Source organism: Takifugu flavidus, chromosome 5, assembly GCF_003711565.1.
Source record: "Takifugu flavidus isolate HTHZ2018 chromosome 5, ASM371156v2, whole genome shotgun sequence".
Lineage (NCBI taxonomy): Eukaryota > Metazoa > Chordata > Actinopteri > Tetraodontiformes > Tetraodontidae > Takifugu > Takifugu flavidus.
This window is the reverse complement of record NC_079524.1, coordinates 1506977-1531655: the sequence shown is the minus strand read 5'-3', so window position 1 is coordinate 1531655 and position 24679 is coordinate 1506977. Positions and strand designations below refer to the sequence as shown.

The window sequence follows — 24679 nt, the reverse complement described above, 5'->3', positions numbered from 1 at the left end:
TCGCTCTTTCGCTCTGCCCCTTTCATTTGCTTTCCCCAGCTGTGTTCCTCCTCAGTGAGTTGGCTTACAGCTGAAGCTGATTCAGGCATGGAAGGGATCAGATGATTTCAGCTGGAAAAACTGCATTCTTTTTGTGTTTCGCTTTGAACGCCGCCACCGTCCAGTCGCCCGGTTCACAGTAACACTCTTAAACACAAAAACCAGGATAAAAAAACCCAACTTCACGTGCAACATTTTTGGCCAACACCAGATTATCTCCAAATATTTCCACACATGTTCACTGTTCTTGTTCACCTCATCTGCCGCCTCCATTACTCTAACGTGTGTCGTGCACGCTGAGGGTAGATCATAACACACTATGTGGTGTGGTGACCACTGTGGAGGTGAATACTGGGTGTAACCCGTTGGAGGGGGGGTCCCACATGGTTCCAGGGTGGTCCAGAATGGGCGATGGGCGTTTCTCCCTGTTCACACTTGAACTCTGCCCAGCCAAGCTGAACCCCCCTCGGCCTTCTTCTCCTCTCAGGCCCATCGTCTCCGCTTCTGTCCATAATGGCGTAATGGAGTGGGGGGCATTCGTGTCGAGGCGGTTAACAGGGACACGGACACCTCCCACCTTGACCTATTAAGCATGAAAGTAAACGGACGCGTGTTGGGGGAATAAGTGTGTCTCCTTATCATGGAGGTCATCATAATTCCAATTTATAGTTTAGATTTTTCCATATACGACGGCCTGACTGCTTCAAATAAGTCTTCACACATTGTTTCTGTAAAAAAAAACACACTTTCTTTTACCGCTCCATCCTGTCTTCGTATTTTCCTGGTCACTACCTATTGGAGGAAGGCCATTATTGCAGACAGAGGTGTTAGCTGAGTTGGGCCGACCCGTATTGATCGCGTGCGGGAGGAAGCCGGGTGGGGGGAGAAGGTCTATTTGCTTTAAAGTTCAATGGCTCTCCACAGCTGTTAGTGTTGCAGCCACAGGCACAATCGATATGTGGACAGGGACCCGTGTCACGAGACACGCTCCCCATTTAGAAACATCATAATACTACGCAGTGCTGTTACCCCACAGCCAGAGCCGGCGTCCCCCCCCCCCACCCCTTAACTCCATTCCTTGTGTCTCAGATGTCGTGTTTTGCCGTTGCACCTTCCACGCTGCTTTCTTACACGACACTGTCGGCTGGATGTTGAAGCACGGTGGGATGAAATCAGTCTGAATTGTAATTACAGCTGATGCACATGGCTGCGAGGGGGAGATACGGCGGCGAATACACGCTAAACCGTCGTTTGCAGCAAAGGTAGGTGTCACAAGGCAACTGATTATGTAAAGAACAGTAGATTCCCGCAAGCTGTGAGTGTGCGCTCCTCAGAAACGTAACAACAAAAAAGATATTCAACAAAAAGGTGCTCACTGCATTTCTTGGCTCCGGTTCAAGTGCTAAGGGGAAAAGAAAGAACGAATGTGATTGTTTTGTAGTTCAAGGTGTGCACTGCGCAGAGGTGCACACGCATACAGTAATGGGGTATTGTCGGGAGGTTCGTGGAAAGATATTAATGCCCCGGTTTGTCCGTGCAATTTGGTACAGTGTCGCTCCCTGAAGGGGTGAGTGAGAGTAAGCTGCTCCAACTTCACTACCCCCTCCTCACCTCTCCATCAAAGGCCCTGGTTAGAGGTCACTATGAACAGGAGGAGGGAGGTGGGGGGGGGTCCATTCTCAGCACAATGCAGGAAACCTTCTCCTCTCCTCTCCTCTGTTGCTAAACATAAATGTTGCCTTGTTGGGTCCTCATTACTCATATTCCTTTCCAGAATTTCTGCTCCTCTATCACTTTCTTCTCACACATCTGCGCCTGCTGTACGCGTCTGTATTACACAAAGCCCACCTTTTCTTACCCGTAGCCCCCCACTTCTGTCTACCAGGACTTCTCTCGCCAGCAGCCTCCCGATGAACCTGTTTTTGTTTGAACGTTTTCGGTGGCATTTGAACTCGTCTCATCGATTTCCTTATGGCAGGGGGTTTCGAGTCAGTTCTTTAAAAGAGCTGAAATCGACCATCTAAATATTTGACCAGGAGGTCACCGAGATCACACCAGGAACATGTGAGACAGACACGAGAGGAAAGGGAAGTGGCCGGGCATAGCAGATTGGAAAAAGCTAGAGGCTGCAGGAGAGCTGGGGAGCCAAAGCAGAATATCAGAGGAGAGGGAGGACGTTGCATTTAAAAGGACATCCACAAGAGGGCGCTGCTGGACAATCCATTCCAAATGTTCCAGAGCTCCACATTAAAACTTTCTCAACACAGGAAATACTATTTGTATATGAAAATTCTCTTGTAAACAGTCCTCACTGTCAGCAAAGTTGTGCACTCATCCCGAACTTGCAGTGCTGCATGCTAATTTAATTCTTCTATATTTCTCTAAGTATTACTATTGTAGACTTGTGACAGTAATTACATGCTAAGCTGTCAGTGACTTTGTGCATTGTCAGTTTATGGCTTTGCCAGAACAAAAAAAAAATAAAGCTTTCGAGATAAATGTCAGTGGAAGGGTCTTGACCAACATGAGGAAGAAATGGAAAAATAATGAATCTAATTGAAAGCTTATTAAAGCGCTAATGACTTACTCATTATTAAAAGTGATTGGGAGTGTCCAGAGTATTACCTGTCAGTGCTCTACACCTTATAAGACAGGCATCTCTCTCTCTCTCTCTATCCCTTGCTCTGTCAGTGTTTCATTAATTTTTTTGTCACCATGTTGTTTTAAATGTGTGTATTTCTTTCCTAAATTACAGAAGCCCAATGAACTTCAGTCATCTCCCGTTATGGCCACAATAACAACAGGAATAAGGAGCCACTTCAGATTCTTTATGCTGAAACGAATAGTGGACAGAGATGTTCGATACATGCTCAGCTGCTAGCTTAGCGCCACATTAGGCATTAATAGAACATGTCCCATCAGTAGAATTATATTTTCAAACCTAAAAAAAGGACACCTGATTTGCTATAGAAACAGTTGCCCTCAAACATGACACGTTTGTTATTAGCAGTTGTTTAAATGATAGTAATTACTGATGCCCCTTACTATGCATTTCACCCCTATTAGCAAGCTGCGCATCTTCTCTCTCTTCCTCTGGTGTCTTTTTTCCCCACTACAGTTGTAGTCTGCCGTTGTGCCTGTAATCATGGTGTCTGTTGTCATGGTGTTCAGAGCCCATGCCAGATGTCATAGTTAACTTTGAGGGAGAATGGGGGAATCATGCTAGAGGCTATTTTGTTGTCAGTGATATAGATGAAACACAGAGATGCAAAAATGTTAGATTTGCCTCACGGAGCTTACCCTTTTTCTTGATTTTTTTTTCTATTTTTTGAGAGAGATGGTAAATTCACCTCCGGGGTACACAGTCCTCTGCTCTGTTAAATACAAGAGACTTACAAAGCATTTTTTGAGCGCCAATTGAACAAGGAGTGATCACAGGAGGACTGAAAGTGGCTAATGGCTACGATAAAAATGTATATGGGCTTCGAATGCAATTCACATTTGAATTTTTCCAAAGCAGCCAACGTCAGTGCAGAATCACACCGACATAATTCCTGTCATTATATTAGCGCCGTGTTTTAATTGTACGTCTTCTTGTGAATAATATAATCTTATTCAGGTGCCATTATCAACATCTCTAATGACACCGTTGCTGTGTTTTCATTACAAGAGGAGGATTCATTCTTTTCTCATTGTGTAGTTGAATATTTTAACGAGTTTACATGTAAATTAATTTCAATTAATTGTTTTGGGGAGTTTTGAATATAATAATCACTACAGCATTTATTAATGAGCTATTACCTTCTAAATATAGACAGAAAACAAATAAATAGGTTCTGAGGTTAATGAATGTTAAACATTAATATATATATATTAGTTATAGCACATTAATAAGTATATAGAGTGCATTTACAGTAACTATAAATAAATAAATAAGATGCACTCATTTTTAAGGAGCAAAAACCCTTTTTTTGGTTTGGTTTAATATCAATATTTGTGTACTATATTGCAATAACCTGGAATCACAAAATATAAGTAGGTTTTTGTCCATAAATGAGTGAATGTGTCTGGGAACTAAAGCACAAATACAACAGGTATACTTGTTGCTGTATAAAAGTAATAAAAACATAGTTTATGATTTTATGAATATGTATATTTTGCTGCTATACTGTGGAGCTGCTGCTGAATTAGACTCAAACACTTTACATTTAGGCAATAATTCATCAACAAACATTTATTGGTTTAATTTATGGGAAAGCAATTTCCACAAGCAGCATTGTGGTAAACATCGTTAATCAAAATACATTATTATAATGAAGCTGTTTTAAAATGTTTATTAAAGGAAATAAAATAAGGCTGCCCTTGCTTTGTGCATCTTTGCATTGTTGTGAAAATTGATCGCTGGGCCATTCCTGATGAACGGAGCCGGAGGAGCGGAGGAAAACGTGCACGAGGAATTTACCAGGAGGCTTGAGCAGCTCATATTCTTCCATGAGTGGTCCCATGCAAACGCACCCCTCTGACATCCACAATGGCAGAGTCCACCGCCAATTAAATCCCTGGATGTGCACGCCAAACTGGTGGGCAGTGGGTGGCCTCTGGGTGCTGAGGCGCTCCGGCCAACGGGGGGACGAGCCATCGTCATGTCTTTTGCATCCTGGGCTGCGACGTCGGGGCTGTCGCGTTGAATTTCAATTGAGCGGACGCAATTATTTTAACGTCAGTAGATGAGATTACACAAGCAGAGGCTGGTGAGTAATTCAACTGGTTTCATTGTAACACATCAGAAGGAGAGTTAACCCCTCCTCGTTGAGTTAATGCCATTTCTGGAAGTAACGTGTCTCTCCCTCTCTTCTTTCTCTCGTCCTCTTCCATGTGACAGCCATGAGGAATCACCCGCCGTCACCGCCATCCCCCTGAGTGCCATTTGTTAATGAAGGCCAAAGTGTTAGATGATAAATACGGTTGAAGAGAAATGGCACATGTAAGTGATCTCATTTAGTAGCATTACATTTGAATTTATTGGGGTACTTAGAGGGGACAGAGGGGCCATGACTCTGAGGATGAGGGGAAGGTTGCTGGTGGCTGACTTCTAACAGATGGAAAGGTGGGACAACTCACTGGCTAAAATAATATCCTGCAAGTAGAAAAGGTTGCGGGTTTGTTGTTGCTGGTGATTGGTAACAAAGGCCTTGTGGCTCATATGGACATCACATGTTCTCTTCACAGCAAACACTCGTTCCCATCATAAACCCAACGTTGATTTTGGTTTGGGACATCTGTGGGGAACACTTTCCACTCTGTTTTGGGCTTCCTGTAATGTATATATACATATATGTGTGTGTGTGTGTGTGTGTACACAATCCTCACGGAGCTCAGTTAAATTCATGTCTGCTTCTGTTTCCACGCACACATTCGCAGGCAACCCTTTGGAAGAGTTCGACAGCGTCTTTAAACGCTGGCAGAGTGAGACAGCATCCAGGCCCTGCGATACCTCCAACTGGTTGACACAGTTTGGATTGCAGGGAACGAACAATGCGCTCAATCCATTTCTTGGCCCCGATGCGTTTAGTAAATACAGTGCCTGGTTGGTAAGAGGGATGTTGACAGAAAATCAAAAGCAATGTAGCAGCAGCGTCCCATAATGGAGACTTAGCTCTACTTTACACTCCTCTTACAAAGATCTACGATTTGAAAACAATCAATCCCTTCATGAGAGCTTGTTATTTTCTCCTATAATAAAAGCAACAGCTTTTCATCAGTCTTTCATGGCACTGATTATGTTTACACCAAAAAAAAAGAAGCTTTCATGACGCGGGTGTGAAAAGACGATAGAAAAAGGTTTCATTTGTGGGATTCTCATTCATTCTGTCCTTTTATTTCACTCATTCTTGACTTTGTTGTGGAGGATTGATAAAGCATATTGACAACAGAGTTGCATAGAGCAGAGGGACCATGTATTTCAATTCAAGCCTTTGGATTTAAAGGTAAAAGCGACTTACCAGCGCCACTGAGCACCAGCTTGGTCACATCACACCCGTTTGTCAAACCCAAACGTCCCTCTCACCACCAGGCTCAAACATTTCACTAAGTGCAAGAAAAGTTGGGTAAGATGTTGATGTCTGAAATGACCCAGAACCATCTGGGGTCCTCTTTTAAATCAGGTAAAATGGCAGAAAAGCCCCCTTCTGGCACTCAGGTTGTGTTTGGATTCGTTGCGGACCGACGGACGGGAGGGAGCAGAGCGGAACCTCGTCTGGTCCCTGCCGATGGCACTGCCTCTATTAGGCCTGTTTACGCTTCTTCTCACAAATGACCGTTTAACCGTCTTTTCCTTACCCTGACGTATCGCCTGTTATTACCTCCATTGTCTCTCTTTCTCCTGTATACATGCACGAGGCTGGGCCCTTTAATATGCAGAGAGCTTTTCCGAGGCTTTTCCTACGGGCACACGGCTCTGTGTTTACTCCTCAGTCAGAATGCCTCCTTTCCACAAGTCTGACATGCCTTTTTGTTGCCATGGTAAGCCCTCCCTTAAAATATATATTTCTGCTTTTGGCCTGGATGATTTTTTTTTTTTTTTTTTTATCTCTGTGGTTTAAAGCCTGTTGCCCCCAGGGCTAGATTTAAATGTGTGTGGGTCTTCAAGGATTTCTCCGCAGAAAAGCCGTTTGGATTGCAGCCTCACCGCCATACACTTGCGACCGAATTGTGTCATTTCAGGTTTTTGAGCCATCATTGGAACCAAAGGAAAGTCCAAAAGAGAAGCAAAAAACACCAGACAAAAGCTGATGAAAATGGACCAGATTGGATTATGTCAGACTTGGCATGTGCCTCGTTAGGAGGGAAGTCTTCGTTCTGTCTTATCACACTGTGCCTTACAGCTAAACGAATATATAAAAAAAGGAAAAGCGCGGCTCTGCTCCTTCCAAAACAACAGCCTGATCGTAACTGTAAATACTGGCTTAAAGTCATGTGGGCTTGAGTTTTCACTCAAAGAAACGGAGGAAGGAAGTGAAGAGAGACAGCAAAAAGTACACTTCTTAATTTCACTGACTCTGACGACCCAGACCAATTTCTTTTCAACATTTAGAAATAAAGCATTTGTTGTGTTTTTGTATTTTCAACTGTCTGAGGAGAATCAGCGTAGAGGCCACTTCTTACTTCTTACTGAGCTCTCAAAGAGCTCTCGCGACTCCTAGTGTCTAGACGCTTCGCACTGGAAACGCAGAAACTATACGAAGGCCTCTGGTTGCCTGTGACGATCATTAATAAGCCGACAACATTCCGGAGAAATCCTTCACGCGGCGGGTCTGTTTGGATAGGAAAGCTGACTACTTTTCATCATGTATTTATGTAGTTTGCGTAACTATTTGCTTCATTCCTCAGGTTTTTAATTAACACAACTCAACCTTCACGTCTTAAGTGCCAATTTACAACGTTCAACAGGTAATCAAGGCTGATTAAGCACTGAACGTTGCCTAATTGCATTAGATTTCAGAAGCAGACTATAACTGCCACATACGGGGCCTCTGAGAAGGAGCCACATCTCAAAGGAGAATGTATTTATTTCCTTAAGAGAAATGGTTTATACCTTTATAATATAAGTCCATTATGTTATTTAAAAGGTTTTAATCTTAACAAAGTCAACGTTCAGGCACCTTAACCAAGTCCAGTTGCTGACTAAGCTCGGCTTTGGACATACTATATATCCTAAATGCAATTGTTATTATTATTATTGTTGTTGTTGGAGGATTGAATGTTCATCTTAATGTTCCTCTGCTTAAAATTGCCTGCATTAATCCAAATGTTTGGCTTAAAGAACGTGAACATTTCGCTCTGCGCCCCGTCTGTGTCAGCGTGGTGCCCATTAAGTGTGCTGTGACATGTCCTGAAGTCCTTGTTTAGCACCTCTCAGGGTGTGAACTGATACCTAGTGTCAGCTATAGAGTCGGGAGAGTGGGGGGGCGCTGAGGTCTACATAAACCGAGAGGCTGTGAGGATTAGCCCCGAGAAAGCAGGAGGCACACTGGGGAGAAAGAAATGGAAATGGGAAGAGATGAAGGAAAAAGTGGGGAAAAATGGAAGAGAAAGACGGGGGGTCGATTTTTTTCCCCCAATTTAGCACAGGAGGAAGCTATTTTCTTGGTATTACTTTGTCAGATCAATGCTGCTTTTCAGATTTTTATTAGTGCACCGCGACGTAGAGGTTACTGTGTTCATTACCGGGGAGAAAAAAAACAAATACATTTTCATTGCTAAATCACTGCAGCGCTCTTCAGCTAATTCGGATTTTATGTGCATGCATGTGTGCGCGGACGAGTGTTGCGGGGATAGAAAGGTTCACCGATGACATGTTTCGATCGCGCCCTCTGAACTCACCCTGGAAAGAAATCAGTACTCTTAGCGCTGCCTCCCGTGTGATCATCGTAGCCAGAGGATACGGACCTCTGTGTCCATCATCTCACGGTCAGCACCATTACTAATGCAGCAATCACCCCCGTGATCTCAGCTACGGAACCTTGAACCAAAATAAATAAACATGTCAATGACACGGCTCTCAAGAAAGGAGAGGGAAAAAAGGTGTGAATGAGTCGGCCGTAAAGGTTTTATCCCCCGCACCGATTTAAAACTCCTCCAGCTGGACCTTGTAGCTCAAGGTGACGTGACCCGAGTGATACACGGTTGTTTTGATCAGTCTACACGTAACGTTCCACTCATTAATACGCAACTTTATTTAGTTCCTACTTTTAATGGGGAAGATCTGACCAAAGATCTAAATGCTGTATGCACAACATAACAAATGTGGAATGTGGGTGTATGGCACCGGTCTAAGATCCGGGAGGTTACGGCCCTGCTCCGAGTACATCTGCGTCAACGTCTGGAACATAACATGCAGAGATCCTTCCCTGCATTTCCCGATCTCATAAACATCTCAGATCAAGGGCCAAACACAAAGAAATGCTCCGTTTGGATATCAATCTCGCTACAATTGATCAACTTTGATTGGTCCTCAACGGTTCTGGCTGTGGGCTTCAGAATTTAGGAGCTGCTCTAAATGCAACTGACTGGTCGAGATCTAAATGTTTAAAAGTCAAGAGAAGGAAGTAGTCAGTTAGACCTGAAGTTATGTCCTCCGAGGGAACTTTACAAAGATCCTCCCACAGATTTATGGCCACTTACCACCGAGCCCCAGTCGATATTCATAAATGGGGCTTCAAACAAAGCCCCCATCCAACACTCCAGCTTGTAAATAAATACGGATATGCCTCTTTTACAGACAGCAGCAATCTAAAATATTACCCTCAGCATAATTTTTACCACGCGCATTAATATTTTACAGCACATTGTATTTTACCGCATTGAATCTTAAACTTCATGGCCAGCGCCAACGATTTCATCTCTCAGAAGTCTGTATCATTATCAGCGTGGATGTGTGGCAGGCACAGCACACAGCTGGGCTGCTGTTGTGCTCTTCATCGTTTCACAGATAGTATTCCCCAGTAAAGTCAGCAGCAATGTGTTGTTTGCTCTACAGCCAAAACGGCTGCTCCTCAAGTCAAATTGTGCAACACTGCATTGACATTTAAAGCATTTACCCCTCAGGAAGACAAGATGTGTTTATATTTGTGCAAGGCTTTAGCTCATTAACTGCATGAGCCGTCGGCCCATTAAGGAATTGCTTTTGTAAAGGTAAAAGCCTTGTGAGTATAGTTTTGTTTTTATCCAGGCAACTAAAAAGCAGACCTGTACAGTATCTGGCTCATAATGAGGGGAAGAAACTCTGAACATCTGTGTGTGTGTGTATACGTTGGTGTGGGGATTTAAGTACTTTCACCGTCGTAACAGTTCTAATTAGCTGGCACAATAATTATCAGCCATTTTTCTCTCACTCAAGCTAATTGGGAGTTCATGTTAGACTTAATGCAACAGCCTCTGTACACAAACTATCTGTCCAAGAACCGCTCTGGCTTTTAATTTTATTTTCCTTTTTTATGTGGGCCTGTGACTGCTTTTATCTCTCTATTAACTATACTTATGAGCTTTGACACTTTTTGCCAGATGGGGTCATTCATCAGTTGGTGTGTGTGTGTGTAAAACACAAATGTGTCAAAGTCAGAAAGGGCAAGACTTGTTTTCAATAGAACTACTTAGCTACAATTTCCTAGTACTGCGGTTAATAATTCCGCACTCTTTTTCTCCGCCTCCTCCTTTCTCACCATTCTCTATATGTAAGAAGCGCTTTATGAAATTCCTATCTGATCCGAGCGAGCACAAGCTGATCCACGGGCCCTTTGCTCTTCCTGGGAATCTCCTGGGGCCTTGTTTCACATACTAAATTGATGTCTTCGACTTGGAAACGACACTTTCAGCAGGATTTGCCATTCTAAACCACCTCAAACCAACACGATCTCACCCTTCCACTCTCACAGGGATCGCCCTGAAAATTCCCCATAACTTCAAAAGCCAACGAAGCCAGAGTGCAGCGATATAAAGCTGACACATATCCTATCGGGGAAAAGGGTTAATGGCTTAAAGTAGTGCCAAAATATTGTCAGTGTAAAACATTATTGTTCCTATTAATATGAATTACTTCGTCTTCCCATTAGGCTCATTGGGTCTCTTTCATGAAACGTAAATTTGCAAACAGATTTACATGCAAAAGACGCCTTCATTAAAAACCCACCCTGGATTCAGGAACACGTGGAACTGTTCGGGAAGCTCAGATATGATCGTAGATCATCAATGCCAATGCCAATCGTAAATTGACAGCGCGCTCCCGCCAATCAGCGATTTGCCCAAGTCTCCGCCCATGAATTGGTAATGAGCACCATAAAAGGAGGTGCACGTTGACGCGTCCGGTTTTCCCGTCGGTCGCGGCACAAGCCAAACCAGAGAGAGAAGGAAGGCTTTCGAACATTCTGAAGCAGGAATGGAGATTATTTTGACTGAAGTAGAGTTAAAAAACACATGTTATTGTCATTAATTAGCAGTAGTGTGACGGGGACAGGCAAATCAAAATCCTGGAAGGAGGTAAGAGACGCAGTTAATGCGGTCCCTGCCGTCCCCAGAACCCTGCCCCAGGTCAAAGGAAAGTGGTTTAATATAAAAACAGAGGCCAAAAAACACAGAACACAGAAAAAACCCATCTGCCACGGGAGGTTCATTGTCCGAATTGTCAAATACAGACAAGCATAGCAGGACTTATTGGGGGAGCACATGGTCAGGAATCACCCCTGATGGAGACAGAGACCCCAGATGGTAAGCTAATAAATGCTGTGTCACAATAGTCGACATTCTGAAAAATCACACATACCTTGGTGATCAATTTAATCTTGGTTGTAAGGCCCCAACAATTTGGACAATTTTCTCTCCAGATCTAAATAGAAATGTGAAACCAGCAATGTTCTATTGTGCAGAAGTGATAGAGCCCATATCCCTGTTAGGTGTCGGAATATGAAGTTATCATTAAAAAGTGATACAGATAACAGCCCACAGCAGGTTTGTATGCAGAATTCACAATCATCAATCTAATCTGGATTTAAAACCTATTGTCAATCAATTCAACTAATTCATTTTTTATATTTCTAATCGTTGCCTATATCACTGTTTTCAAAGGCATCTGCTCATTATTTACACAGCAGAGCGCAACATAAATTAAAATTAACATTTACTATAGTGACAAGCATTATTTATATGTGTTGGTACATTTACACAGGCGCTACACGTGGTTGAAAGCATGTATAGATTTTGTTAGTAGCTACGTACAGATCTGAGCTACTAAAATGTTGATGAACGCCAGATTCGCATACATTTACATCGAAGAACACTTTACTCAGAAATCAGCTCTGCTCGCGTTGCATGAATGAGACCCAGCGTCACAGATGATGTACATAACACTGCACAACTTTTTTGATGTTCTAGGACTCACTTTATAGGAAGAACACAGTGACCATGTGGCTCAAAGACTAGTTATGATATAATTTGATGCTGAAGTAGAAGGAAAAAGGTGTGACCAAGAATCCCTCCCTTGACTTATTTTCTTCTTCAAGTCTTTTGGGGGCCGTGTGTTTCTCCTAGGGGGCTTTACAGACTGGCACAATGGGTAGGGGCAAGGGTGTGAAAGGACCACCTTAAGGCTCCTCATTCAACTCTCACAATATCTCCTGCACACACTCTTGAGCTGCAAAGGCCTTCTTTCTTTGCGGCGCTAGCACGGGAGCCCTGTAATAGGCTCTAATTGATAGGGAGGTGTTGGGGTCTTTCTGTATGGGCCGAGGGGGAGAGAGTAAGGGAGAAAGCGAGAGGGAGAGGATTACATGTGAGCATGTGGGGTGGAGCAGGCGAGGAGGACAGGTTGTGGAGTGGCCTAGGCCCTGTCTGTAATGAGTCATTAATTTCCTCATGGTTTTGTGACGGTTGGCTCATTACTGGGCTGCAGAGGAGTGGGAACAAAGCTGTGGGTAGGTAGGAGGTGAGCTTAAATAGTTGGGGCTCAACACTTCCCAACAAAACGAGCAAGAGAACATTGAATGGCACTTGGAACAGATGCAGCAAAAAAAAAAAAAAAAAAGTGGCAGATGCAAATTGCAAGAGAGCAAGTCTACCTTCAAGCACTTTCCTTTTTTTATTTTGTCAGACTGCAGCCTGAGAGTCTAATTAGTTAGTGAGGTGTTTCACTTCTGATAGGGCTGCGTCTCATTATTGTCACAAAGAAGATTCCTAGAAATGAAAAAAAGGGGGAAAAAAGACTGCATATGTTCACAGTCCCCCGTGGAAGCTGCTTGCTGCAATAGTTAAAGTGAATTCATTATTTATTTACCCTATAGAAATGGAAAGGTGTACAATATTTTCATGCTGCGACGTGCTGTTGCACTCGGTGCGGTGTAAAATATAATGAAACTGTATGGAGATGATGCCTGCAGGAAATTAATTATGATTTTAATTATATGTTTGTCCTCTTCTCCCCAGAGGAAGAAACATTATGGACATGAAGACATTGGTTCTTATGAAAAGCAAGTCCCGTTGGTGCGTATTATTGGTCAAGTGATGGACAGGTACAGAGACACAAAGCCAAAACCTACTGTGATACTTTTAATTGGCATGTTAGCAGTCGGAGGACATAATGGCTGACATGTTCTGAAGCAGCTGCCGTATGGATTGTAGATACGATAAAATGAACAACCGAAGATCAGCAAGACAGTATTCGGAAGACATGGAGGTGAAGTGAGCAGTCCCGAGCTCTCACTGTGTGCGTCAAAGTTTAGCCGTTTTACTCAATTTTATATGAATATCAAAGCCCTCAAGTCCTTCATCAGCTTCTCACCTGAGTGAGAGAGAGCGAGAGTTAGCAAGAGGGTGGCCCTGGCTCCTGATCCATAACAGTCATTGGCTGTTACATACATTTCAGAATTCATTCAGGCTATGAAGATAATCGAGGTAGTCGACAGTTTCCCCCGCAGCCCAATGGATTTATGATAGCACTGTCAAGAAAATGAGGCGAAATGACACAGTAGCTGACTTTAGCTGCAAATAATGTGATAGGCTGTACAGTGGTGCAGCAGCAGCTGCTGTCATTGCAGGTAATAGGCTATAAAGAAGCCTGATAGCAATACCTGTCATTGCTTAATGGCTGACTTCACTGAAGAGCTTTTGTGGCCTTTAACATGAAGATAATGGAAGATACAACAAATTTTACAGCTTTTGCGTTGCATCCATAATTTATCACCGCGGGCTCCGATGCAGTGGCGGCAGCGGCGGCAGCACAACAAGGACAACACCCTCCCAGAAGCATGCAAAATGAGCAGCAGGGGTGTGTAACACTCTTCTGTTCAACTTTAGTGTGCAAGAAACTTCAGGTGGACAAAAATGAATATATACAAAGCAAGTTCCAGACAGTTCAATTTTTCCACTTTCCAGCATGTTCACATATTTAGTAAAGCAAACAATTACTTACTGCATGTATTATCAATTATTGCTGGAAGAAAATGTAAAAGACATCCTGTCAAGAAAAAAAGGAAAGAAAGAAACAGAAGGGCTACAGTGTTCAAAGTCACTTTTTCTTTTACACCTCAATCATTCTTGGGCGGCTTTAAATATTATTGCTTTTGTTATGATTGTTTACATAAAGAGACACTTCCTGTTTCCAAAGGAAGTGGCAATATTATTGAGAAACACTTCATTGTAAAAGATCTGTCTTTGTAATACTGATAGTTCTGGGATCTTCTGTGGTCCTTGAACAGAGACATCAGCAGTGGAACCTTCATGGTTGAGGCAAATCCCAGAACTTCACTGAACAATTTGCAGGTCGTGTCAAAGCTGTTGGATCCTCATTAGCATATTTTTCCTGCCTACTGAGGAGGATGCACATGTATTTCAGCAGTTATCAGACTTTTTTTAATCATGCTGCACGGAGCTTAGATGTTAGCATTGTATAAAATGTGTCAACATGCTAACAACTCGAGCATGGATTCTGTTAGTCCTTGGGATGTGTCGAGGCCCTTAAACACATGCAGGTTCCTGTCTAGCCACATCATTCATTAGGAGCTCTCTATGTGTCTATAAACACAGAGGTGAAGGCCACATCTGTTCCCTCACCTGACTGGAGAGCTCTGTAGTCTGCTCTCCTCAAAGAGCAGATGAATGCCCCCTGTCTGACTGGCTGATATATTGGATGCATTTGGTGTCTTTTTACTGTAGCAAACCAGTGCATTTGTTACTCTTGGCTGCATCTCTGAGACCTGGCCTTAATTGTGAAGGCGGGACATTAGTCCTTTTTTAATAAAGCGTTCTGCAGACTCATTATTTCCAGTGTTGCTATTGCTGTCTGTTATTAACCCCATTAGATGTGTGCTACAATTCATGTAGAGTGCTAAAAGTGGATCATTTGTTGCTCTGCTCTCGTTGAGTTAATTTTCAATTTGTGATGTAAATGATCGAAATCGAAAGGAGCCACGGCCCTGAATGAGATTCTTTAATGGACGGGCATACATTTACGTATGGAGTGCAGACTGAAACCAACGTCCATCAGTGCATATTCACACGTTTAAGTCCAAGTATACACAAAAGGACACAGTGCTGCTATGTGTGGCATGTGCTCCACTAAATCCTGTAATGTCCCCAATTTGATCCCAAGCTCCCTTCTGTCATATGGGAGCAGAAATATCCATCTTCAATCAGGCCTTAATGAATAGCCTGATGAGTGTGGGGCAGAACTGAATTACCACACAGACTTGAGAGGCATGAGAGTGTGTGGGGTGGACAGGGACAGGGACAGGGACGGGGGGAGGGGGGCGGGTTAGACGGTCAGTGGAACAGGACACATGTAGAAATTAATTCCCTTCCAAGTTCTAAAAAGAAATTGGCTAATTCTGTCATATAAGCCTCATGGAATCACCTTATCTATTGGTTGGAGTCTTCATTTATTAGGGTCAAACTGTGGAGGGATGCACAGGGGACAGAAACGAGCGGCTGGGGCGTGCGAGATGCTGCCAGTGAGGGAGATTTGGAAATTGGAGAGGAGACAAAGAAGGGAAAAGAGCGGTAAAAGTGAGTGAGAGAGAGAGATGGGATAGATCGAGCTGAAAGAGAACAAGAGAATCACTGATATAACAGACAGCTTGCCTGGGCTGGAGCATATTGAGGGCAGCAGGTGGAAGAGTGGCACAGTTAATTAAAATGCCTGTCTTAATGTCTCAGCCCGTCACTCCAGGGAGTGAGAGAGAGAGAGAGGGGGAGGGGGAGGGGGAGGGGGAGGGGGAGGGGGGGGGGGGTGAGAGGGAGAGGGTGGGAGAGAGGGAGACAGAGGAGAGAGTTGCCTGGCGTGCAGGTTTGAGCTGGGCTTCACCCAAAAAGTCATCCAGACACAATCCAACCAACCCAACAGACCCCATGTCAGACACTCTGCCCTTCACCCCAACACACACGTCTAAACCCCACCCATCATTTCTTCTTCCTTACCCGTGTACTCATACATCCTTCCAAACTCCCCCCACCCCCCGGCTGGGAAAAGAATCTCCGTTTAAAAACAAAAAAAGCGGTAAAAACACACTCCTGATGTTGCCGTTTTGCTCAGCAGCATCTGCAGCATGCCTCCAGACTTTCAGCCTTGCAGCATAATGTGTCTGTTTTTAATAATTCATAGATTCATGGGCTGCACACTGTGTGGATGCTGAGGGTAATGGGATGTTTTGATATTTCTATCATGGCTTGTCTGGAGCAGCGTGTGGATCAGACCTTTGGAGATCTGATAAGCAGCCCTTTCAGCAGCATTGTCATCGTTGCCTCACGTGGAGAAATCCGTCGCGACAAAGTTTGCCTAAAACAATCAGCACTCGCATGTGAGCTCACTCAAAGTCACGTTTTTCCCCCACATGCCATTAATTATATAAATTAACCTTATTGGACATCGGTGTTGATTTGTTTGAAAGTGAGCAAATGGCAGCGGACTGCAACTCTGCCACGTGTGAGAAGCGTGGACGGTTGCACCTTGTTGTGTTTGACTAATGTTGGATCAGGCTTCGCTGTATCACGGCAGATTGCTTTGTCAATAACCAGCCTGGTGCTTGAGTGAGCATGAATCTGAGATCGTCAGGCTGAGTGACAGGCTGGCGATGGCAGATAATTCAAAGAAATTGGAAGTGCGAAATCTTTAAGGGCCACTTCTTAACACAGCAAATGCCAGGGTATCTTTCCATCAGCCGCTGCTCTCACAAGCCACCACATTGTTAATGGTGGCTTGTCTGTCCATCAGGACCGCTTCAGGAGGGATTTAGTCCTGTTTGGTGCCTTATCTCTTAGACTGCCTCCCACCATCCTGACCTGAACGGCCCCGAGTGCTCGCTCACTCTCGCTCACTCTCTCTCTCTCTCTCGTTCCCAGTACTGGTCATACCTCCACAGTCTCCATATGTTTTTTTTGTGCTTATTTACACATATTGATTTGTTTGATTAGCTGTCCGGTTGTGTCGTGCCGTATCTATCCTTTTGTTACACAATCAGGAGCCAGATGTAATGGTGCTTGTAGCTCTTGTTAATTTGGCTGTCAACACTCCTGATTGACCTTAGATTGCAGCAGGAGCTCTTTGTCGTGGCGAGAATGTTGTTGTGTCTGCTGCTGTCTTTCTGCCTGAATGTTCCTGCTTCCACGCTCTCACAAAAACGGCTCGCTGATCCGGAAGAAGCAAAATGTCTGTCACTGATATGAGATAACTGTATTGCTATCGGGGGACTTTGTTCCAGTCGGGAAGCGTATTTGCAACCTGTGTCGTGAATTTGAAGGCTTAAAAAATGTTCACGTGAACTTCAGATCGTTTGAATCAATGTCCTCCTTTTATATATCTTTCCTTTATCAGATTAGATCTGGGCCATTAAGATGAACCAAAGTAATCTAAAATTGATTTGAAATGAAAGTTTATTATATTTTATAATGAGGTAAATGAGAATTTTAAGAAACCCCCCCCCAAAAAAAAAACAACACACGTTTTTGTCAATGAAACACAACTTTGACAGAATGATTGAACATCAACTATTTAAAAGCTTCCTTTTTTTTAAGTTTTCATAATGTCATAGTTAGAGGAGGAGTGGGGGGGGTCTCCACAAGAGGAAGATAAAGACAGAAGGAAAGGAAGAAATATGTCCACTCTTTTCCCCCTCGTAGTGGTCTCAATTCCCAGCCAGAGTTCCCTGTCACAGAGAGGTAGTTCCCAGGCTGACGTATCTCAAGCTGTTCAAACATCCATTAGGATGTTTGGTCTCATACGCTCTACAAATACGGCGAGACGAGAGCAGAAACGGGCGGATGATGAGAGGAAATTTGAGGAGGAGAGAAAGGGAAGAAAAACAGAGAAGAAATGAGGAAGATTAGAGTGGGCTGGTGGGAACAGCAGAGAGTGCGGAGACGGAAATTTATCAAGAAACACGTGTGATATTTAATGGTCCTTGTAGTATACGTGGTGAGGGGAGACCACACCGGCTCGTTCTCCTCCGCCAAATACCGATCCCCTAACTTAATTTCCTGCTCAATTGCTGTTCTATAGTGCATACTACGCTGATACAGGCTGGCAGTATAGAAAACAGATTGCCTGTGCGGCGAAGTGAATAAGGCTGAGGTTTGTGCTGCTGGAGACCTGCAGTCTCCAGGGGGGTCTTGTCGGTGGGCTTCACAAAACCAACAAAGCCCATCTTTCTCTGCGACTGGCAGCAGCTGGCAGGTAGATCTTCAAGCACTGGAGATGGGGAAGTGTGTCTGTGGGTGTGGTGTGCATGTGTGTGTGGTTTTGTGATTGTAAAACAGAGAGTGCGTGCGTGTGTGTTTCCTTGGTGTGTGTTGGACTTCCTGTTCTTTGTAGTGGAGAGTTCCACAGTCTTCTGCCTTGTGTTTGCTCATGTGCTGTGACTCCAATCCACTCAGAAATGTGGGCCTGCATGGACAGCAACCATCAATCAGCCCACAGAACACACACACACACACACACACACACACACACACACACCACACACACACACACACACACACACACACATAGAGACATGCACATAAATCATTCAATTTTGGTTCTCTCTGACATTTTAGTTCCACCACACAGGAACACTGTCTTCTCTTATTCGCCACACATGTTCAAAACCAAATTCATTACCTGGTAACGAACATGATGATATGAAAACTAAAACAGAGGTTTTCTGGAAACAACAAACACCCTCAGAGCACCGCCAAGGTACCTTTGAGCACGGTAGCAATCCCCCAAGCGCTCACATCGGGCCCTGGGTGAGCTGGAGACCCGTTCACCGGTGGATCCTGCCGTCGACCGTGCAGCAGGATTAGGCTCCCTGTCACCCCAAAACGGATAACAAAACAAATAAACTGTAGAACACAATGAATTATTGACTTTGCTGGCTAATTAGCTTAACAATGGAGACGCTGGTATATTTCTCCTCCTTGAACTCGTATGAAGTCTTTGTAAGCTCATACGTTTTGTTTCTGCATGACATTAAATAGGCCGTTATGGGGAAGTCATCGTGTCTACCTGCCAAACTGGTGTTTCCCATTTCCCAGGTCTTGTGTGACTATTAATTTATGCAGAAAAGTGTCACTAAGCTAGTTTCCATCAGGTTTTGCACTAATGTTAGCAGTGTGAACCTCTCCTGACCTCTCAAAGTGACAGGGCTTTGTTGCGTAACAACCTTGTGTAATGAACTTCCTCCCATGAGATGTCATTAAAGATTGTTTGTCTTCCGCTTGCTCCAAAATGAATATTCAGCTATTATCAGTGCACTGAATCCAGATTTGATATCGGGTTACGACTTGTGCAGAAGAGGAGCCCAGGAGGAACCCGCCGCAGATGTCTTTTATTTACTCGCTCTTGGTCTCTGCAACCACTCATTTTCTCATATCTATGCTAGTTTCTGAAGCCTGTCGATACTTAAGGTCATTTTTCTTGTTTCCTCGACGTGGTTTTATTTGGCACCCATCATTCAGACTCAGCCGAGTCTCTCTTTTACCCATATTTACAGGTTTTTTTTTACACTAATGCTGTGTTGCAGGCCACTAAAGACCTGTGATATTACCGTCACGCGATGCAACATGCCAAGAACCACAGCCTGCGGCAGGGATAAAGTTGTCAGGAGACTTTTCATCATGTACATTTGTGCACGTTTCTCCTCAGCACATTTACGTTGCAGGTCTGCTTATCAACACCGCACGACTTTTGCACTTTTCCCTTGTAGGGGGGCTTAGTCGAAGAGAGAAAAGTAATAAAACTAAACACAGGATATGTCAGAGCTATTGTTTAACTTCTTTTGTGACTGAAGCCAAAGATGGTCCTTTTCTTTATAGAAACATTCACAAGAATGGTCCTTGAGCCTTTAACACCATCGGACAGCTTGATTGTGGATTCCGCCACGTGCGTCCTCATTGCCGTCATCAGGGAATTATGGGAAATAATGACCTCTTCTTCGGGCGGCCTCAGTGTTCACAGTAGTTGTTGTTTTTTTTTTTTTTAATAAACTGGATAAAAGACAAGCAGCAAAGGGAAAAATGAGCTGTCTCAAAACACTTCTTGCAGCTCTGAAGTCAATACCCAAACGGCAGCTGGAGTTCCAGGCCTGCAGAGCTTGACCTATGCTGTTCTTTAAATACAACTCTAAAAAAAACCTTATTTATTTTAGTCACAGTGGCAGGATTTTCTTTTTTTCATTAACATGGTGCCACGTTTAATTGTGCCGGTTATTGCGAGGTGTTCTCGTGCAGCTAACCTCCTCCTGAACTGCTGGGAAGTGTAATGACAGACACTGACATCATATTTTATGCGAGGGAACGCCACGATGGAATTTTGCTAAACAAAGACCGTTTTAAGCAGCAATGTGCCTAATGGGAAGCCATATATTACGATCCCAATGAGATTGGTACAGATCAGAAAAATGTAATGCAATGTTTTGTTTAGCTGGAGCACTTTATTGTTTGTCTATGTTAAAGCCAAAAATGGGATCATCTGTATCCAACTTTAATTGCTTGTGTTGGAAATATAGCTTATGGGTGCAGAGACTCATTCTGGTTGACGTGTTTCTGTAATAACAGCTGATTTATTGTGTAAAAAAAGAAAGAACCATAATGGGTTTTCCGTTTTAGGCCTGTCATTGAGAGATTTTATTGGATGTTTCCACTTGTCTAATAACTTTGCATTATTTGGGGTTTGGCTTAACTGTTTATACTTCTGAACTGTCTGGCCTTCATTACCGTCACTTAAAAGTCACACAGGACACATTGTAGCATTACATCCGACACGTGTAGCGTTGGTTCTTCCTCTCTTCTCTGGGGATTAGTGATCATCATTTCTTCTTTAAAATAAAAATCTCTGTACGGCCTCACAAGGAAATCTTGGAAAGAAAAATCTGAACTTCTTCCAGCGAAGACAATGCATGTTGTTCACTTTTTCCTTCACCACTCTGTGGAAGCGCACATGGAGTCAGAGGTCAGCAGTCAACCAAGGAGAAGCCTGTTCGTCAGCATCGCAGCAAACCTGGCAACACTCTCCCTCCGACTCCCTCTGTTCCTGGGACAACAGCTTTTTCTTTGCCAAGTCAAAAAACACAGTGAATGGATTAAAAAGAGAGACTGAAGTACGAGTCCAGCTCTGCACGATGGTGTGGACGCTGCTGTATTTTATTTTATTTTTTACTTTGGTTTGTTTTGGTGACTGGAAAAAGGGCAGTTAGGTTGGGAAGTTTCAAGTCTTAAGCTGGTTTTTGTTTTCCAAGACGTGTGATCATCAGTCCTCCTCTTTTCCCTCAGCAGCATATACTTTAAAAAAAACAAACAACTCAATAAAAGTCACACTTGATCTGATTGAACTGGATTCCAGGACTTTTTATTTTACCCTACTGTTGTCTTCCTCATGTTTTCACCCAGTCAGATACTCAACATTTCATCGTACAAGAACAAATATGCTACATATACACATAAATATACCAGAAATAAGCTTCACATCCTTCATCCTCTGGACTGATTTACATTGTTTTGATGTGTTCAACTGTTTTAACTTTCAAACTTGCTTTTTGGAATAAAATACTAAGTAGTTGTTGAGAAAATAAGTGACTTTTATTGTATGGCAAGAATTACACCTTCACGTAGGTAAAGGATGCCACCAACATCGAGATGTTGCATTGACATGTTGCACCCGTCTGTCCATCAGCTCAAGTCGGATTCAAGGGGGGTTCGAAGTTAAATAGCAGGAGAAAATTAAAGAGATACAATATAAGAAAATGAGGGAGTGAATGAGTAGAGAGAGAGAGAGAGAGAGAGAGAGAGAGCGAGAGAGAGAGAGAGAGAGAGAGAGAGAGCGAGAGAGCTTGTCTCTCCTTTTGATCACCGTCCTTCCCTCACACACCTCCCACATCCACCAGTGTGTACTCTCCACCACTGGCTGTTGTCTGGCTCCAGTCTCTCTGTGTCCCCCCCCCCCCCCCCCCACCCCCAACACCATCCCCACCCACCTTCTCCTGCTTTTGCTGCATCTGTCATTTTCACCTTCTCTCCCTTTTTGATCCACTGGCTGACATTGATGAATTTCCCTCAGCTGCGCAGGACTTGGTAAAAACTTCTCAAGAAAGTTTTCAAAGCGAAAAAAAGTATAGTTATAATAGTGGGAGTTCTTTTGTAAAGGTTTTATTGTTTAAAAGATTATATATTTTGGAATTAGTATCTAAATACTTGTATTCATGTGAGATTGTTCATAAGAAATAATTCATATTATTTGTTAATGGCTTTATGGTAAAATATTTGTGATGATTTATTATATATATATATATATATATATTTGTAATTCTAGAGTTGGCCCTTTACTACACCATCCCATCATAGTTGGGCAATTAAATGTGCTTTGATGAGACAGAAATTAAAATGCATTTGGCCCCTCTTTGTTCTCTGCTTGTTGTACTCATGTTAAAAGTTACATACAAAACTACAACATACAAAAAAGTATTTTAATTTAAAATGACACTCAGTGTGTGTCTGTGTGTGGAGAAACCTTATTTTAAATCACACATCATCCTTTACTGTAACACCTGATAGTGTGTCTAAATCTGACATCAGATGCTGTTTCGCAGCATCACAAAAGGACACGACACATATTTAAATCACCTGTTTAATTAGCCTAAAGCCTGCACGTACACTAATTTAATTCAAACGTCTCCTCTTTTGATTTTCTTCCTTCTCTCCTCGCTCCCTCTCTCTGGGATTATGTGCAGGTTACAGAGCAAGCGCCCTATATGGATTAGGAGCATTGCTTTTTCATGCTTGCTGCCTTCCCTAATATGATTATACTGATTATGCATCATCAGGCTTGTTTACCGTTAGCTTGTTCATTGTTGAGACCTGACAAAAGTTCAGCCTCCTTCAACCCACTTACTGGCGCCCACGCCCACACATGCAACCTGCACTGAAACCCTGAGGAGTGATTTTATATGAATGGTGGCAGGTTTATTCCTTTTATAAATAGAATAATTGAGCCGCTCCTGATTTCATGGGGACCATACTTCATTTGGACTTTATCAATAAAATCTCCTGTAAAGGTGTTTGCGTATGTTGCCTTAAAGCTAGAGTCCGCCGTTACCATCGTTGAATGTCAAGAACCACCTTTCATTAACCTAATGAAGCCATCAAGACAGCCTGTTTGGAGGGAGCACGGTGGGCACTGTCAGCCTTCCCGTCTACGCACTTCATCAGAAGTGAATGAGCCTCTGTGTGGCCTGAGGGGGGAGTGACTTAGACTCCATGTGTCATTAGCCATTGATGTTATTGGCTCATTATCTCCCAATTAGGCTGCTATCAGAAGTAGTTGGCGTTTTCATTACAGTGTAGACCTCCGTGATCTTACAAAGACCAGTGCTGCTGATTAAAGATGGTTTCGGCAATAACGTGTAGTGCGAGGTCTTTGAACTCTCCGTGATATAGTTAGAGTGAGGTGATATAACACAATGGAGCTGATTAGGGAGGGCATGTCTCTTATTGTGCCACTTATTGAGGTTAAGGAAGAGTAATCGTGATTAATGTGTTCCTGGTAGCACATTTTGATAATAATGAACAGTCAATTATGAGAACAATTGGAGATGGGCACAGTTAAGGTTTGAAAAATACAACGGGCATCAGAGAGTTCATTTTGGATCATCTGTAACCCCCCTTTGGTCTTTACCCCCATCACAACCATGGGAACATGCCCGTTCCCTCACAGGGCTAACAGCACCAGCATGTAGCCTCACTGGGAGAACTGCCGAAAAATGGCCTTAATTAATATTTTAAGTAGGCGATGTACAACGTACACTTTAAATAATACTAATAAGCTATGCTTTAGAGAAAGCAGAATAATAAATATTCCACCGACTGGTTAGGTAGGGAAACATCTGCTCTTTGTGGCCTTGCTGTGATGTTTCAAGAGGTTACTTCCCTGATCCGTGAGAACTCTTTAAGCGTCTGCCTGGTGATTAATTCCACATCGCAGCACAATGTCTTCCTCCTCACTTCATAAATGGGCTTTAATTGAGGGAGCGGCTCCTTAGCAGGGAACCTCTTTCACTCACTGTCGATTAAAACATCATTTAACAGCCAAAAAAGAAACATGTTCCCAATCACTGCCCTTGAATTATTGTTCTGTAGCTTGAGGCTTGTATTTTAAAGTCACTGAATAATTGCGATCAGATTATTCTAATCAAGTGCTGGAACAGTAATTACAGGTTGCAGTCATTTAAAGTCCCTTACACACTGCTGGTGTTCATATTAAAAGTTTATGTCAAGACAGATAAATTTAATGAAGAGGATTGTAATCTTTCAGCTTCTTTAAGATTCCCTGTAACATGGCGCCATTTTCCCTGGAAAGGGTCATCTATGAATGAGATCCAGGACCAATTTTGTTGGAAATGATCACTGAAATTGTCCCTCCTCTAAACCTTTTAAAGTGAAATTTGTCGAGAAAGCGCATGATTAGGTGCCTGTAAAATGAACTAAGGCACTATTGATATATATTTTAATTAATTCCTTGTTCACATATGTGGCCTTGCTCCACCTTCATGGAGGTTTTGCAGAACCAGACACATTATTGTCCCTCAGAGGGAATCTTAACCCATCTCCTGTGACACTGCCATGTCATATG

The 24679-nt window shown here is 43.2% G+C and overlaps 1 long non-coding RNA gene across 4 annotated transcripts; it reads left to right on the top strand.

Moving 5' to 3' along the window:
• On the top strand, window positions 1-21386 carry LOC130526193 (uncharacterized). Of its 4 annotated transcripts, XR_008950675.1 has the most exons (5): window positions 1-4790; window positions 4922-5023; window positions 5461-6561; window positions 6763-13068; window positions 19581-21386. It is a non-coding gene; the product is annotated as an uncharacterized LOC130526193 (long non-coding RNA). The 4 variants fall into 4 exon arrangements; XR_008950676.1 differs by lacking the exon at window positions 5461-6561 and having other exon boundaries at window positions 13012-13068; XR_008950674.1 differs by having other exon boundaries at window positions 4922-6561; window positions 13012-13068.
• Window positions 21387-24679: the final 3293 nt, after the last annotated feature.